A 15,143-nucleotide genomic window follows, 5' to 3' on the forward strand; every position below is an offset into this window, starting at 1 on the left:
GGGGGCTGGCCGCCCCCGGCCGGGCGGCCGCTTTCCTACCCGGTCTGGTTCCACTTGACACCAAACGCCATTACTGAGGTGGAGTGATTTGGAGTGGGGGAGCTAGTCCTCGGCTACGCCTGGCTATCAGGCCTGACGACTTGTCCGCCTCCCCCCACCCTCCCGCGATAACCCGCAGTTTCTCCCCGGCCCTGGGCTCCTGGAGTCGGAGCTGGGTTATCGGCCTCCTACTCTTCCTTAGCCCCGCTTAATTTGCAGAGGGCCAAAGCCGTGAAAGGGGTTTTTGAGTGCAGAAATCGCTTCCAAGCTAGCTTGGACCTATTATCTTTCTATTTTTAACTGTTTCTGCAAATATTAGCATGTGCGAGTTTATTAGTGATCAGATCTTCAGATTCTTGTGACGTGAGGCTTAGGGTTGGATAAATGGCTGATTTTTCATTCATTGTGAAATAAGTTAAAGAGTTATAGAGCAGGTGTGTAGATGGCTTCTTCAATTATTTGTGTGGATTTCTGTAGCGACTAGAACTTACACGAGAATTTGCAAAATTTCTAGTAGAACCTGTTTAAATTAAGCATGTTATTTTTTGGAAGTTCCATAGTTATAACGTTAATTGAATTTACACGGTGCAGTTTACAGGTGTATATAATTGTTTCAGATTGTCTTTTAGTTTAAGCAAGTTGTAGGTATAGATTATTCATACTTTATTTTTCGGCGAGAGAAGTATGTGTGCCGCTCTTTTACCTGGAAACCCATGAGTCCCTACATCTACCTAACGTATGTATACTTTCACTTTTGAGGGGAATAATTTGGGGTGCATTGATTAGGAAACTTTCGAGCAGGTACTTAACCCTCTCGGAGCTAATTACCCTTAGGTAAGAACTCTTTCACCATGACTAGCTTGGCTGGTTAGTACACTTGAACTTAAAAATAGAGACTACAAACTCTCCTTTAGATCTCGCTGGTCTTCTGATTCGCTGGGCTGCCATTTTGGTTTCAGCAAATGCCTTCAGATTCTTGAAGAATTATGTATTAAATATAAAAAAGTGTCAACATTCTTTTTCTCAATTTTTAAACTAATGTGCTGTGTCATGCATCTAACTTTAACCCTTTAAACTTTATCGTTCCAGCGTTTGGGTGGAGTGAAAGCTTGAAGTATTTGGAATTGGTGTTCCACAGGTGAACTCAAAATGTCTTTGGTATTTTACTGTCTTGTTTTCTCTAATTTAAAAATAGGACATTTGGGCTATATTAATTATCTCTACCCCTTTTCTTGTATTTTTTTTTTGCATGAACGTGTAACTTGTAATTCTGGTTATCAGCGTTCTCATGTTTCTTTTGTTTGCTGACCTTGGTAGTTTCTGAGAATTTCTGGAGGGAGTGATAGCACCAGCAGCAGTACATGTGAGAATCTTAAGTTACTTCAGGAAGGAACTTTGAAGGGCATATTTTACCTTTCACCAGGTTATTGGGGTCTCTAGTTTGGTGTTCCATAGTCCATAGTTCGCATGGTTTTTTTTTTTTTTTTTTGTCTGTCGCCCTGGCTGGAGTGCAGTGGCACGATCTCGGCTCACTGCAACGTCCACCTCCAGGGTTCAAGGGATTCTCCTGCTTCAGCCTCCCGAGTAGCTGGGACTACACGCGCGTGCCATCACGCCCGGCTAATTTTTTGTATTTTCAGTAGAGACGGGGTTTCACCGTGTTAGCCAGGATGGCCTCGATCTCCTGACCTCGTGATCCGCCCGCCTCGGCCTCCCAGTTCTCATGTTTTATCTATGGAATGCTCAAGTAGGATTTATTTTAGATCTTTTTTCTTTCAGAGTCTTGTTTTTAATGTCTTAAGATATGAGATTTCTTTGCTATCTTCTCAGATTTTTCTTTGACATGGTGGTAATATAATGCAGCTCATGGTTTTGAAATGGATGTTTGTCGTGAATTTGCCAATCATCCAGTTCTTGATTAGTTGGTCACACAACAAGCGTCTTTTAGCTTATTTTTATTTAATAAGATCAATTTCTAACGTTTTAGTTTCAAAATTTTAGTATTAAAACCAATCTTTGTTTAAAACAGATGTAAGAATTTGTTATTTGAAATACCTAGCAGTGTATGTTAATGGGTTAGTGTTTTTATAAGTCTTTTGGGCAATGAAGGTGAGGGGGCTCTTATCCTGAGATTGAGTTAGTTGGTTTTTATTCTGAAAGAACGTATTACTTTTTATGGTAGCCTACGTTATGTTTCCCCTCTTGTAGGTATGTTTTCTGAGTCTTGAATCGTTTTTCTCTTTTTTCAAAAAGGGAAGAAAACGTATTTTAGTTTTCATTTGGTTCTTTTTGGAGCGGTATTTTTGAAAGCCATCCTATTTATTGCTAAGTTCTTGTATTATTTTAACATAGAGTCTAACGTTAATATTTGGGAAAGAGTTGATGCATTGGACCTCAACCCTGACTGGACATGAGAATCACTGGGCCTGGTTAAAAAACAAGAACAACAATAAAAAAAACTGATCCCTGGGTTTCACCCCCAGAGACTGATTAATTGGTCTGATATGGGGCCTGGGCAAAGGTATATTTTAAAAGCATTGTGGATGATTCTTACATGCATTTGGGAGTTGAAAACCACTGGGCTACTGTTTTTATCATCTTGTTAGAACTTTCAAGTGGATAAATAAGAAAATGGATTTTTTTCTCAATTGTTTTCAGTTATTAGCATGATTATCATTTGAGCGTTAATTATCTGCCAGCACTGTTAAGCATTTTCCATTTATTGCCTTATGGAGATGGGTCTGAGGTCTGTCAGGTTCAACCAGTGGTGCTTCAACTACTGTGCTATGTTAGTGAAATGACACTGATTGCTATTTTTAAAAAAGCATTTAGAGCTTTTGGTTTGTTTCTTGTACCAGAGTAGGTTTAGATATAGTTTAGTTTTTAAGACTATCAAGATAGTCTCCAATTTGATAAATACCTTGGTTGCCCAAGGGATATGTTAAAAGCTATAATGGCAAATAGGTTTCTCCCTTTCCATATATCTTCCAGCATGCTCAGGGTGATAGTTTAGTTGGTGAGTATGAGAAAATATTACACAACATTCCTAAAAGGTGTAGAAACTATGCGTTTGTCTCCTAGTAATTTATTTAAATGATCTCATAAATGACCATTTAGTATCACATCAAATTCTGTTATCTCAGTTTGAGAATTTAGAGTTTTATTTGTCTTAGTCAAAATCGGTTTGATTTTGATTAAGCGTTTTGAATTTTGTGTTGTTTCGGGATTGATATATAATTATTTTATGGAATGAATGAAATAACAGTAACAGACATTTATTTGGAGTTTCTGTCTCTTAATCCGCTTGGTCCATTGGACCAAATTCTGCATGGTGGGGGGATGGCAGCGGGGAAGCCTATAGGAGTTCAGGATCTATGAGGTTTTTATTTTTTTTGGAGACAGATTCTCGCTCTGTCACCGAGGCTTGAGTGGTCACGGTTCACTGTAGCCTCGACCTCTCCTGGGCTCAGGTGATCCTCTCACCTTAGCCTCCTGAGTAGCCGGGACTACAGGCGCTCGCTACCATGCCTGGCTATTTGTATTTTTTTTTTTTTTCTTGTCTTTTGTAGAGATGGGATTTTGCCATATTGCCCAAGCTGGTCTTGAACTCCTGGGCTCAAGCGATCTGCCCACCTGGGCCTCGCAAAGTATGAGGATTCCAGGCATGAGCCACTGGGCCTGGTCCTATGAGCATTCTTAGTGTGACACAAGATTCCTCAAAGATCTTTTTGTTAAATTATATCATAGAAAATGGGACTCCAGGGATCATGAAAAAAGTTGATGTAATTGTTATAAGGAAAAAAGACTTAAAACTTCTAACACTTACCTATATTGGGCATTGAATTTATCATTTAGTTATTGTGGATTATAAAGTGATGACCATTGTAATATACTTTTAAGGAATAACTTGTGAAAAAGTATATTGTTAGGATGAGATCACTTACCTAAAATTTATTCTTCAAACATACCCATGCTAAATCTTGGTGGCTTCAACATGTGTAAACACACATACCTTATGTTTGGCAGCAAATGGATTTTCAGTTTTATTCTCAGTCACTGCCTAACAAGGATTTTCTACCACCTCTGTGTACCAATCATCTGTGGAGCTTTTTCAAAATATGTATTTGCTCTACAGGTGAGTCTGATGTGTAACCAGGGTTTTTTTGCCATCCCTTTTAGGGAAAGGGGAGATCTGAGACCCTTTGCATGTATTCCACCGTTAGGCAGTAGAACTCTTGCTTGAGTTTCGTTTTGTTAGTCACACAGTCAAAAATTACGGACTGAAACACAGACATGCAGTGAAAAGCTCAAACACTAGAAGAGACGGGGATTCCACACTCAAACGTAGTATACACAGTATATTTGCACATACATATCAAATTTATTGTCACTTAGCAGCTTCTCAGTGTTACGGTTCCAACTATACTATAAACATTAATATCTGTTAAGATATTTGTTTCGTTTTTAATCCATTCAACAAATACTTATGGGGCATCTGCTATGTGCTAGGCGCTGTTCTAGATACTACTGTTGTCTAGAAGCTAACATGAGAAGTGAGGTGGGCTGGACTAGCTGATCTCTAAAGTCTTTAGTGCTAATTTTCTGGCATTCTTTTATGTACCTCATAGGAGAGATTGGATTAAGTTGTTATTAAAAAAAAACTTTGTTATGGTATATGCCAATTGAATTTTTTTGTCACTTTAAATAGAATTTCATTCTGAACTCCAGTTTTCTCCGGTGAGCCCAAATGTCAGGTATAGTAGAAATAGGTTCTTTTGAAATTCTTGGCATGCTGGCTTTAGGAATAGCTGTACTTCTGATGCTGTTAATTTTTGACTGGAAATTACATACTCTGGTGTCACCCCTTACTCCTGCCATTCCTTTGCTGTATTGATGCTCTGTTATCTCTGCACAGCGTGTTTTTCTATTTAATTTACTTTGTTTAGGTGTTTTGATTAGTTCTGTCCTTCAAATTCTATCTTTAAGGTTAGTGGCTTTCATTCTAAGTCACTGATACATCCTTAGCACCTAGAAAGTGCCTGGCATACAGACATTTAGTAACTGTTGGATGAACATAGTTGATCATATTCTTGCTATTTTACTTATTTTTTTCTAATTCTTTTTACTACTTGGAGTCATTTGTCTTACTAATCCCATTACAACGAGGAGTCCTGGAGGAGATCTCAGTTCTTTCTAGTCAGACCCTTCATTTTTCAGATGAGAAAAATGGCTCAAAGAGGTGAAAGGTGAAGTAACTTGACCAAGATAGCATGCCATAGACTACCTTCTTTATGAAGCTATTTCTATATCTGTCAAATCACATTAATTATTAAATTCTCTGTAGTCACTCATAAAATTAACATTAAATTGTCTCTCTGGTAATGGATAATAAGGTCAGGGATTCTGTCCTTTACCTTTGTGTATTACAGAGCACCTAGAATAACACTTTATAATAACCATTTGATTACCTGAATGGGAAAATCTGGGGCAGTATTTAACTTGCACTACCTCCAGCCTCTTGTACAGAATTGATGCATCTTCATTTTATGGCACCCTATAGTTTATTCTTATTAATCATGTGAGCTTTGAACATGTTCGACCCATGTTAGTCAACCATAATCAAAGGAATTGTTTTCCTTGGGATGAGTTTGAGCTGGTGATCTTGGATATTAGATCCCATCTTCCACAGAGGCTGTGAATTGGGTGGAAAGGAAAAAGGGAGTTTTGAAGCCTCCTGTTATATCCTTTATGTTCATTTTATTCCTGCTGACTTTGGTGGCTATTGAGAGTTATAAATTGAGGCTGTTGGTTACATCTCTCATTTCTGGTCTTTTCTGTTAACTGGTTACTTAGAAGTCCTAAGTAAGGCTGCTCATTATTAACTTGGACCCCAGAGAGCATGGAAGTTACCGTATGGTATTGGACCCATTTCTGCCTAATAGTGTTTTCTCTGTGGTCGAGGTGTAGCGTACAAAGTTTTGGTTGCTCTGCTTCGTAACATCTCTGGAGTTCAGAGCAGGGATCAGTAAACTTTTTCTGTAAAGGGCCTCATAGTAAATACTTTGGATTTGTGGGCTAAGAGGCAAAATTGAGGACATTGGGTAAATTTTTTATTGGTGAAATAAAAAATATAATTAAATACAATTATGTATAACTTAGGTCTAATGAGAAAAACAATTTGGTGTGTGTGTGTGGAGGGGAGGTAATACAGTATTTTGCTTTATTGGGTAAAGTTGAGTGTTCCCTGTCATCAAATTGAGTGCAAATGTTCCATGTGAAATCCATTCTTAGCTTGCGAGCTGTACAAAAACAGAAGGCTGGAATTGGTCTGTTACCATGTTTTGCCAGCCCCTAGTTAAGAGCAGCGATTTTTTTTTTTTTTTAAGAGAGGGTGTCTCGCTGTCACTCAGGCTGGAGTGTGGTGGCACAATCATAGCTCATTGTAGCCTGGAATTCCTGGGTTCAAGCCATCCTCGCACCTCAGCCTACCGAGTAAGTAGGACCGCAGGCCTACGCCACCTCACCTGGTTCATTTTTGGTAGAGAACGGGTTTTGCTGTGTTTCCCAGGCTGGTCTCAAACTCTTGGCCTCAAGTGATCCTCCTGTTTTGACCTGCCAGTGTTGCTGGGATTATAGGCCTGAGCCACTGTGCTCGACTTCCTATTTGATACACTATATGTTAACAACTCTTATGTTAACAACTCTGAATCTCCTTTCCTTAAGTCGGGTTCAGACTTCTGTACATTAGCTGATGAAAGGGTTTCTTTTTATTGCAAGGTGGTATTGCCTGAGAATAGTTTGGTTTCAGCAGCTTTGCTGTATTTGTACAGCAGTATCTTGCGTTTATGTGCAAGTTGAGATGTATTTTGCCCTTTTATAAGAATGAGTGGAAAACAAAAATAAACGGCGCGATCTTGGCTCACCGCAACCTCCGCCTCCTGGATTCAAGTGATTCTCCTGCCTCAGCCTCCCTAGTAGCTGGGATTACAGTCATGAGCCACCACACACGGCTAATTTTGTGTTTTTAGTAGAGACGGGGTTTCTCGATCTTGATCAGGCTGATCTTGAACTCTCGACCTCAGGTGATCTGCCTGCCTCGGCCTCCCGAAGTGCTGGGATTACAGGCGTGAGCCATCATGCCCAGCCTACCTGGAGGTCTTAAATATCCTTGAGACAGAGGGAACTGGTTAGGGATATGAATCTTAAACCTTACTGGATTAAGTTGTGCTTGTTGGTTCCGTTAGTTGGCTTTGTTCAAATAGTGAATGAAATAATTAGAATAAAATAGGAATTAAGTGTGGCAAATGTATGATGAAGTTTAGAAATAAAATTTTCTGTACTCTGTGAGTGGGAAAATCCCCTAAAAACATGTGACTGTTGTTTTTGAAATTTTTGACTTCTCTCACATTTTGGGGAATGTGAAAGGATACTGGCTATGTACAGCATTTGTCTAGACTTTTGAAAATATAGAAAATCTCATTTACTCAATTAGTGTGTATATTATCTGTTTACTGTGTTCTTTGTAGATATAATTAATTATCCAGGATTCTTAAGAGTTGACTTGGAGCATGCTGAGCTGAGGCAAGAGGGATTGTGGGGCCAGACTGAGTGTTGGAGTAGGAACCTACTGTAGTGCCTACGGGTGTATTTCTTTTTTCTTTTGAAATGGAGTTTCACTGTTGTTGCCCAGGCTAGAGTACAATGGCATGATCTCGACTCACTGCAACCTCCGCCTCCCAGGTTCAAGTGATTCTCCAGCCTCAACCTCGTGAGTAGCTGGGATTACAGGTGGGTGCCACTATACCCGGCTAATTTTGTATTTTTAGTAGAGGTGGGGTTTCACCATTTTGGCCAGGCTGGTCTCGAACTCCTGACCTCAGGTGATCCACCCACCTCGTCCTCCCAGAGTGCTGGGATTACAGCTGTGAGCCACCATGCCCGGCATGTTTCTTGTCTGATGTCAGTGCATATCATTATCTGAGCCATGTCAATGTCAGCTGAAGATTGCTTTGTTATCCTGGGTGCATTATGGGAAGGAGAATCATGTCAGTGTTACCTTACTGTGATTGAACTGAATTCATTCATTTAATGTAGATTGAGTTAGTATGCCTTATCCATAATGTTTGGGATCAGAAGTGTGCCCGATTTTGTAATTTTTCCCCCAGATTTTGGAATATTTGGAATATTACTTGTCGGTGAGTGAAAATTCAAAATCCAAAATTTGAGGCCAGGCGCGGTGGCTCACCCCTGTAATCCCAGCACCGTGGGAGGCTGAGGTGGGCAGATCACTTGAGGTCAGGAGTTCGAGACCAGCCTGGCCAATATGGTGAGACCCCGTCTCTACTAAAAATATAAAAATGAGCTAGGTGTGGTGGTGTGCACCTGTAATCCCAGCTACTCAGGAGGCTGAGGCTGGAGAATCCCTTGAACCCGGGAGGTGGAGGTTGCAGTGAACCCAGATTGTGGTACTGTGCTCCATCCAGCCTGGGTGACAGAGCGAGACTCCATCTCAAGAAACAAAAAAAAGTTCAGATTTTGGAGCGTTTTGGATTCCAGATTTTTCAGATAAGGGATGCTCAACCTGTGCCATTTTAGTCACCAGAGGGTATATGAAGATGATTCTCTACTTTCAAGGCTCTGAAGATGGTGAGCCAGACAATTATACAGTGCAGTTAAAGCTATATTAAATGGAGGTGTGAAAAGTGTAGTAGGAGAGATAGAGAAATCATTGTTTGGCATTGGATGAGGTAGGTCCTCAAAGATGTACTTTAGATTTAGATTAGAGCAGGGACTTCCGGGCAGAGGGAGCAACTTGAGATGAGGCCGGGTTTTTTAACCTTGACATTACTGACAGTTTGGTCCAGATAATTCTTTTTTGTGAGGTGCTGTCCTACTCAGCCCTGGCTTCTACCCACAAGATGCCAGTGGTATAGCACCCCCCCCATGTCTTCAGACATTGCCAATTGTTCCCTAGGGGCAACATTGAGAACCATTATTTGACATGGAGCAATGAAAGTGTGGAAGTATAATGTTTTCAGAGTAAGAACTAGTAGGAGAGTATGGAAGGAACACTAGAGATACTGGGAGGGGAGGGGTTATGGGAGATGGGACTGAAAGGTAGTTTGAGTGAGGCTAAAATCACAAGGGGTGACCTTGAGTGCCATGTTAGTACATTTGCCTTTTATTGTTAAGGTAATGAGAGATGTACTTTCAAGTTTAAGTGAAAAGAGACATTAGATTTGTGTTTTCGAAAGATAATTCTGATGGCATTCGTGGCAGATGTGTTGGAGAGTTGGGTCTTGGGGGATTGAGATGGTATTTTAACCGTCCTTGTGAAAGATAAGAAATAATGATTAGGGAATGGAATAAAGGAAGGAGATCAATGGGGTGCTCCCATGGTATGAGGGAGGTGCTGCTAATTTGAGTTTCGCTTTTCTGCCACAGAATGGAGTACTGAGCTAAAAAGCGGAACACCTCTATTGTCTTCCCTTTCAGCTTTTCCTGCCACCTCCCAATTCCCTTTCCTCACTGAGAGCTGCTGTCTGTTGAGATCTGTTGAAAGGTCATCGAGAGAAAGGAATCTGGGTTACAGAATGACTACTCTCCCAATGTGGTTCCTTAAAGAGTGGATTATCAAAGCAAAAGTGTCATCGTCCCCCCGCACCCTCCTCCCCCCCGGTAAGGGGTTAGACTCTGGCATCCAGAGAGCGTTAATTGTAGCCTCTCCTTGGTGTGTGTAGATGTTATGTTGCCTTAAAATACTTTGACGTACAAACATAGGTGAATAATCTAATCGTTTAAATAATTGTAATGATTTCATTGCTTCCTATTTTGGAGGTTAGCTTTATTTTAAGTGAGAATGTAGTCAGTGGAAGGGTACTGGACTTGGAGTCACAAGATCTGTGTTTTATTTTTTTTTTTTTATTGATTTTTTGAGACAGAGTCTCACTCTGCCGCCCAGGCTGGAGTTTAGTGGTGCGAGTTTAGAGGTACACTGCAACGTGTGCCTCCCAGGTTCAAGCAATTCTCCTGCCTCTGCCTCTCAAGTAGCTGGGATTACAGGCACCACTACCCATGGCTAATTTTTTTTATTTTTTGTAGAGACGGGATTTCACTGTGTTGGCCAGGCTGGTCTCAAACTCCTGACATAGTTGATTAGCCTGCCTTAGTTCCCCAAAGTGCTGGAATTACAGGTGTGAGCCTGGTCAAGAGCTGTGCTTTAGTTCCACTTACCCAACTCCCTGTGTTAAATCTCTTAGCTAACCTCTTGGGTCTTCATGACTCTGTAAAACCAAGATGTTGAACAAGAGGTGAGTTTACTACTTTTTTAAGTTCTTAAATTTTATCTTTATTCCTAGAGATGTGGAAAAATCTGTAGTCTAGAGAAGAGAAATTGTCAAGTAAAGGAAAATAAAAAAGGTAAAAACACGTTAATGGGTTTAGGAGTTGGTTATATTCCTCCATTTACTTGTCAATCCGACAGCTTGAATGTCTGCTCCCCCTTGTTTCTCCTTTGTGTGGTCTGAGGGCTTTATTTTATTTAGAATCCTGTGGGTTAATTGTGCTTGGCCCACAGCTTGTACTGTGAATTTAGGGACCATAGACTTTGTAGTCAGGGGTATAATTTCTTTGTTGGCAGAGCAACTGAAAAGTTTGGTTAAGTTTTCATCTGCAGTCTAGCTTGAGCTTTAATAACATAACTGTTGCTAAAAAGTGGTATAGCCTGCTAGGGGAAATAATATTTAGGGGAAAATTATTTTTTCTGAATTGAAGATGAAAATACACAGATAAATACAGTAACTGATTTTTATCTGGCACAGATGATTTCAGAGAAAATGTTGATACCTCATTTCTTATTACTGTAAGAGAACTAGCAAAAGAAGCTTATTTTTATTGTGTTTCTTAGGTGAGTCGTTCTCAAACTTCTTGCTCTCAGGATGCTTTTATACTCTTAAATTATTGAAGACCCCAAAGAGTTTTTGTTTATGTGGGGTTACAGCCATTGATTATTTACTGTATTAGAAATGAAAACAGACATTTAATGAAGTTGTGTATGCTTTTAAAAGTAACAAAACCCTACTGCAGGTCAATGTAGATAATATTTTTATGAAAAATAACTTTTCCAGGACAAAAATTAGTGAGAAGAGAGGCATTAGTTTACATGTTTTACAAATCTCATACGTAGCTTAATAGAAGACAACTGGATTCTCTGCCCCCTCCTGCCTTCAATCTATTGCGATTTAATACATTATATAGCCTTTGGAAGAACTCCATAGTACACTTGAGAAAGAATGACAGTGAAAGTGCAAGTAAAGTCTTATGAAAACAATTTTGACTCTGACCTCTTGAAAGGGTCTCAGGGATCTTTGAGAACCAGTGTCTTGGACTGCCAAGAGAAGTTGTGATGTTATCTTTTGGGTGACTTATCTACTGTAAATTTTACTTTAACTGAGATACATGACTTACAGTAAAATGCACAAATATTAGATTGTATAGCTTGATAAATTTTTAGAAAATATATACATCTGTGTAGTCATTCAGATCAGGATATAGAATATTTGCAGCACCCTGTAAGGTTCCCTTATGCCTCTACCTCCTCCCTGTAAAACCCCAAATACCCTGACCTCTGTCTTTTATTTTTTTTTTTTCTTGAGATGGAGTCTCACTGTTGCCCAGGCTGGAGTGCAGTGGCGCGATCTTGGCTCATTGCAAGCTCCGCCTCCCAGGTTCACGCCATTCTCCTGCCTCAGCCTCCAGACTAGCTGGGACTACAAGTGCCTGCCACCACACCTGGCTAATTTTTGTATTTTTAGTAGAGACAGGAGTTTCGCCATGTTGGCCAGGCTAGTCTTGAACTCCTGACCTCAAGTGATCTGGCCGCCTCGGCCTCACAAAGTGCAGGGATTACAGGCGTGAGCTACTGTGCCCGGCCTGACCTCTCTATTTTTTAATGAATGTTATGCCTATTTTTAAACTTCAGATAAATGGAGTAATACACTATATACTCTTGTATCTGGCTACTTTTGCTGAACACATGATCACTAACTTTGTCTTTTTCTTTATTGTTTTTTTGAGATGGAGTCTTGCTCTGTTGCCCAGGCTGGAGTGCAGTGGCGTGAGCTTGGCTTACTGCAGCCTCTGCCTCCCGGGTTCAGGCGATTCTCCTGTTTCAGCCTCCCGAGTAGCTGGGATTACAGACACCCGCCACCACACCCAGCTAATTTTTGTATTTTTAGTAGAGATGGGGTTTTGCCGCATTGGCCAGGCTGGTCTCGAACTGCTGACCTCTGGTGATCGGCCTGCCTCGGCCTCCCGAAGTGCTGGTATTACAGGCGTGAGCCACCGTGCCCAGCCAACTTCGTCTTTTTCATTACTGTATAGTATTGTATTACATACATTATTTATTTATCCATTCTGTTGGATTGAGGTGGGGTTTTTTTGTTGTTTTGAGACAGGGGCTTGATCTGTCACTCAGACTGGAGTGCAATGGTGTGATCACAGCTCACTGCAGCCTTGTCCTTCCAGGCTCTAGCGATTCCTCCCACCTCTGCCTCTCGAGTAGCTGGGACCATGGCCACATGCCACAATGCCCAGATAATTGGTTTTTTTTTTTTATGGAGATAGAGTCTCACTATGTTACTCAGGCTGGTCTCGAGCTCCTAGGCTCCAGCGATCCTCCTGCCTCAGCCTCCCAGAGTGCTGGGATTACAGGTGTGAGCCTCTGTGTCTGGCTGACATTTGAGATTGTTCAGTGTTTTCACCAATATAGAGAGTGTTGCCATGAACACTTTTGTATATGTCTTTTGGTGGTTTGCTACATATCCAGGATTGGAATTGCTGGTTTATAGGATACATAATGTGTTTAGCTTTAGTAGATACTGCCAAACAGATTTCCCAAGTAGTTTTACCAATTTTAACTCCTGCTAGCAGTAGGTCGTGTTGCTCTTCCTTATCAACACTTAGTATTATTATCAGTCAGTGTTTCTAATTTTAGCCATCTTGGTGGCAGTTTAGGAATATCTGGTGGCTTAAATTTGTGTTTGTGTCTAGTATTGAGAATACTTTCACGTGCTCACTGGTCATTTTACTGTTTAACTCTTGCTTACCTATAAAATTTGAAGCTTGGCTAATACGTCTTTTGTAGCTCAAAATCTCTCGTTGAATGAATTTTCTGAAACGAGGCTTTTAAAAAAACTTAATTGGCTGGTCATGGTGGCTCACGCCTGTAATCCCAGCACTTTGAGAGGCCGAGGCAGGTGGATCATGAGGTCAGGAGATCGAGACCATCCTGACGAACATAGTGAAATCCCGTCGCTACTAAAAATACAAAAATTAGCTAGGTATGGTGGCACACGCTTGACTAATCCCTCTTCTGAGAAGCCTTTAATAGATACTCTCTACCCTCTTCTAATTTACTCCCTTTCCAAGCTTTTTCTTAAGGAAAAATCAAACAGACAGATGTAGATAAACTTCCATATGCACATCAATCAGCTTCAACTCATGGCTAGTCTCTTTTTACCTACCCCTTCCATTTTGACACAAAAACCAGACAGCATTTCATCTTACATATTTCAGTATATCCCAGTCTAGTTTAGATGTTTCTTCCTTGGTGGTCACCTTCTGCTGCTCATCGTAAATTATAAGTTCAATTTAGTTCTTACTATTACTCTACTTTGTAAACTTCTCCCAGGTAATAATCACTAACACTTAATACCTGTGTGTGAGGATCTATGAAATTGCTTCACCTGCATACATTCTTTATATTCTTCACAGCAGTTTTAAAAGGTAGATAGATATTACTGTCTCGTTGTATATGTAAGGAAACCAAGGCACAGAGGTTGAATAACTTGCCCAGCTTGTACACCTAGTTAAGTGGTAGAACAGGAATTCAAACTAAGGCAGTTTATCTTCAGTCTTTAGTGTTAACGACTGCATTACATAATGTCTGAGTAAATGAGCTCTCTACTGCATGTAAGTTCTTTCAGTCGTCCTTTTTAATTAGCATTTTTTCCTTGTTTGCCTCCTGTCTTGCATTTGCTAACAGCACACAGGTATTATTTGCTCTTTCATAAAATCTAGCTAAAAGGGTCTTTAGCATGCAACTCTCTTATTTTATTTTTTACTAAAAAAAATTTTTTTTTTGAGATGGAGTTTCGCTCTTGTTGCCTGCGCTGGAGTGCAATGGCGTGATCTTGGCTCACTGCAACCTCTTCTTCCTGGGTTCAAGCGATTCTCCTACCTCAGCCTCCTGAGTAGCTGGGATTACAGGCGCCCACCACCACGCCCAGCTAATTTTTGTATTTTTAGTAGAGATGGGGTTTCACCATGTTGGCCAGGCTTGTCTCCAACTCCTGACCTCAGGTGAGCCACCCGCTTCGGCCTCCCAAAGTGCTGGGATTACAGACGTGAGCCACTGCGCCTGGCCAACTCTCCTGTTTTAAAGATGAGCATCCCTTGCTTTTAGCTGTTGTGCTTCTAATTTTATATGTGATATTCTGTCAAAAAATTGCCGACCTCTGGTCTCTTTGTTTAATAATAGTGTCTCTATAATTACGGGGAGAAGGTAACACATACTGAATTTAAATATTTTTGGTTTTTATATAGTATATTTTAAATTTTTAATGTTTTCATTTTTGCTTTAACGTTGTATTTGAAAATTTCATTTGCAGTAACTTGATACAGCTTTCACTTTAGATTTTTCTGTTTTGAGTATTGGCCCTCATGGTGTTATTTTGAGTGTTCGAATCTTTAGGATTAATTGTGCAAAGATATAAAGACTTTAGAGGAGCCGGCCAGGCACTGTGGCTCACACCTGTAATCTCAGCACTTTGGGAGGCTGGGGCGGATGGATCACGAGGTCAGGAGTTCGAGAGCAGTCTGGCCAATATGGTGAAAACCCATCTCTACCAAAAATCCAAAAAAAAGGCCGGGCGCGGTGGCTCAAGCCTGTAATCCCAGCACTTTGGGAGGCCAAGACGGGTGGATCACGAGGTCAGGAGATAGAGACCATCCTGGTTAACACCGTGAAACCCCGTCTCTACTAAAAAATACAAAAAACTAGCCGGGCGAGGTGGCGGGCGCCTGTAGTCCCAGCTACTCGGGAG

The 15,143-nt window shown here is 40.7% G+C and overlaps 1 protein-coding gene across 1 annotated transcript in view; it reads left to right on the forward strand.

Annotated features, from left to right (window-relative positions):
* Window positions 1-15,143, forward strand: part of USP9X (ubiquitin specific peptidase 9, X-linked) — a 154,875-nt gene that overhangs the window by 879 nt on the left and 138,853 nt on the right. The gene's annotated exons all lie outside the window — the stretch shown is intronic.

The sequence above is a fragment of the Colobus angolensis genome, unplaced genomic scaffold (genome assembly GCF_000951035.1).
Source record: "Colobus angolensis palliatus isolate OR3802 unplaced genomic scaffold, Cang.pa_1.0 Scaffold103, whole genome shotgun sequence".
NCBI lineage: Eukaryota > Metazoa > Chordata > Mammalia > Primates > Cercopithecidae > Colobus > Colobus angolensis.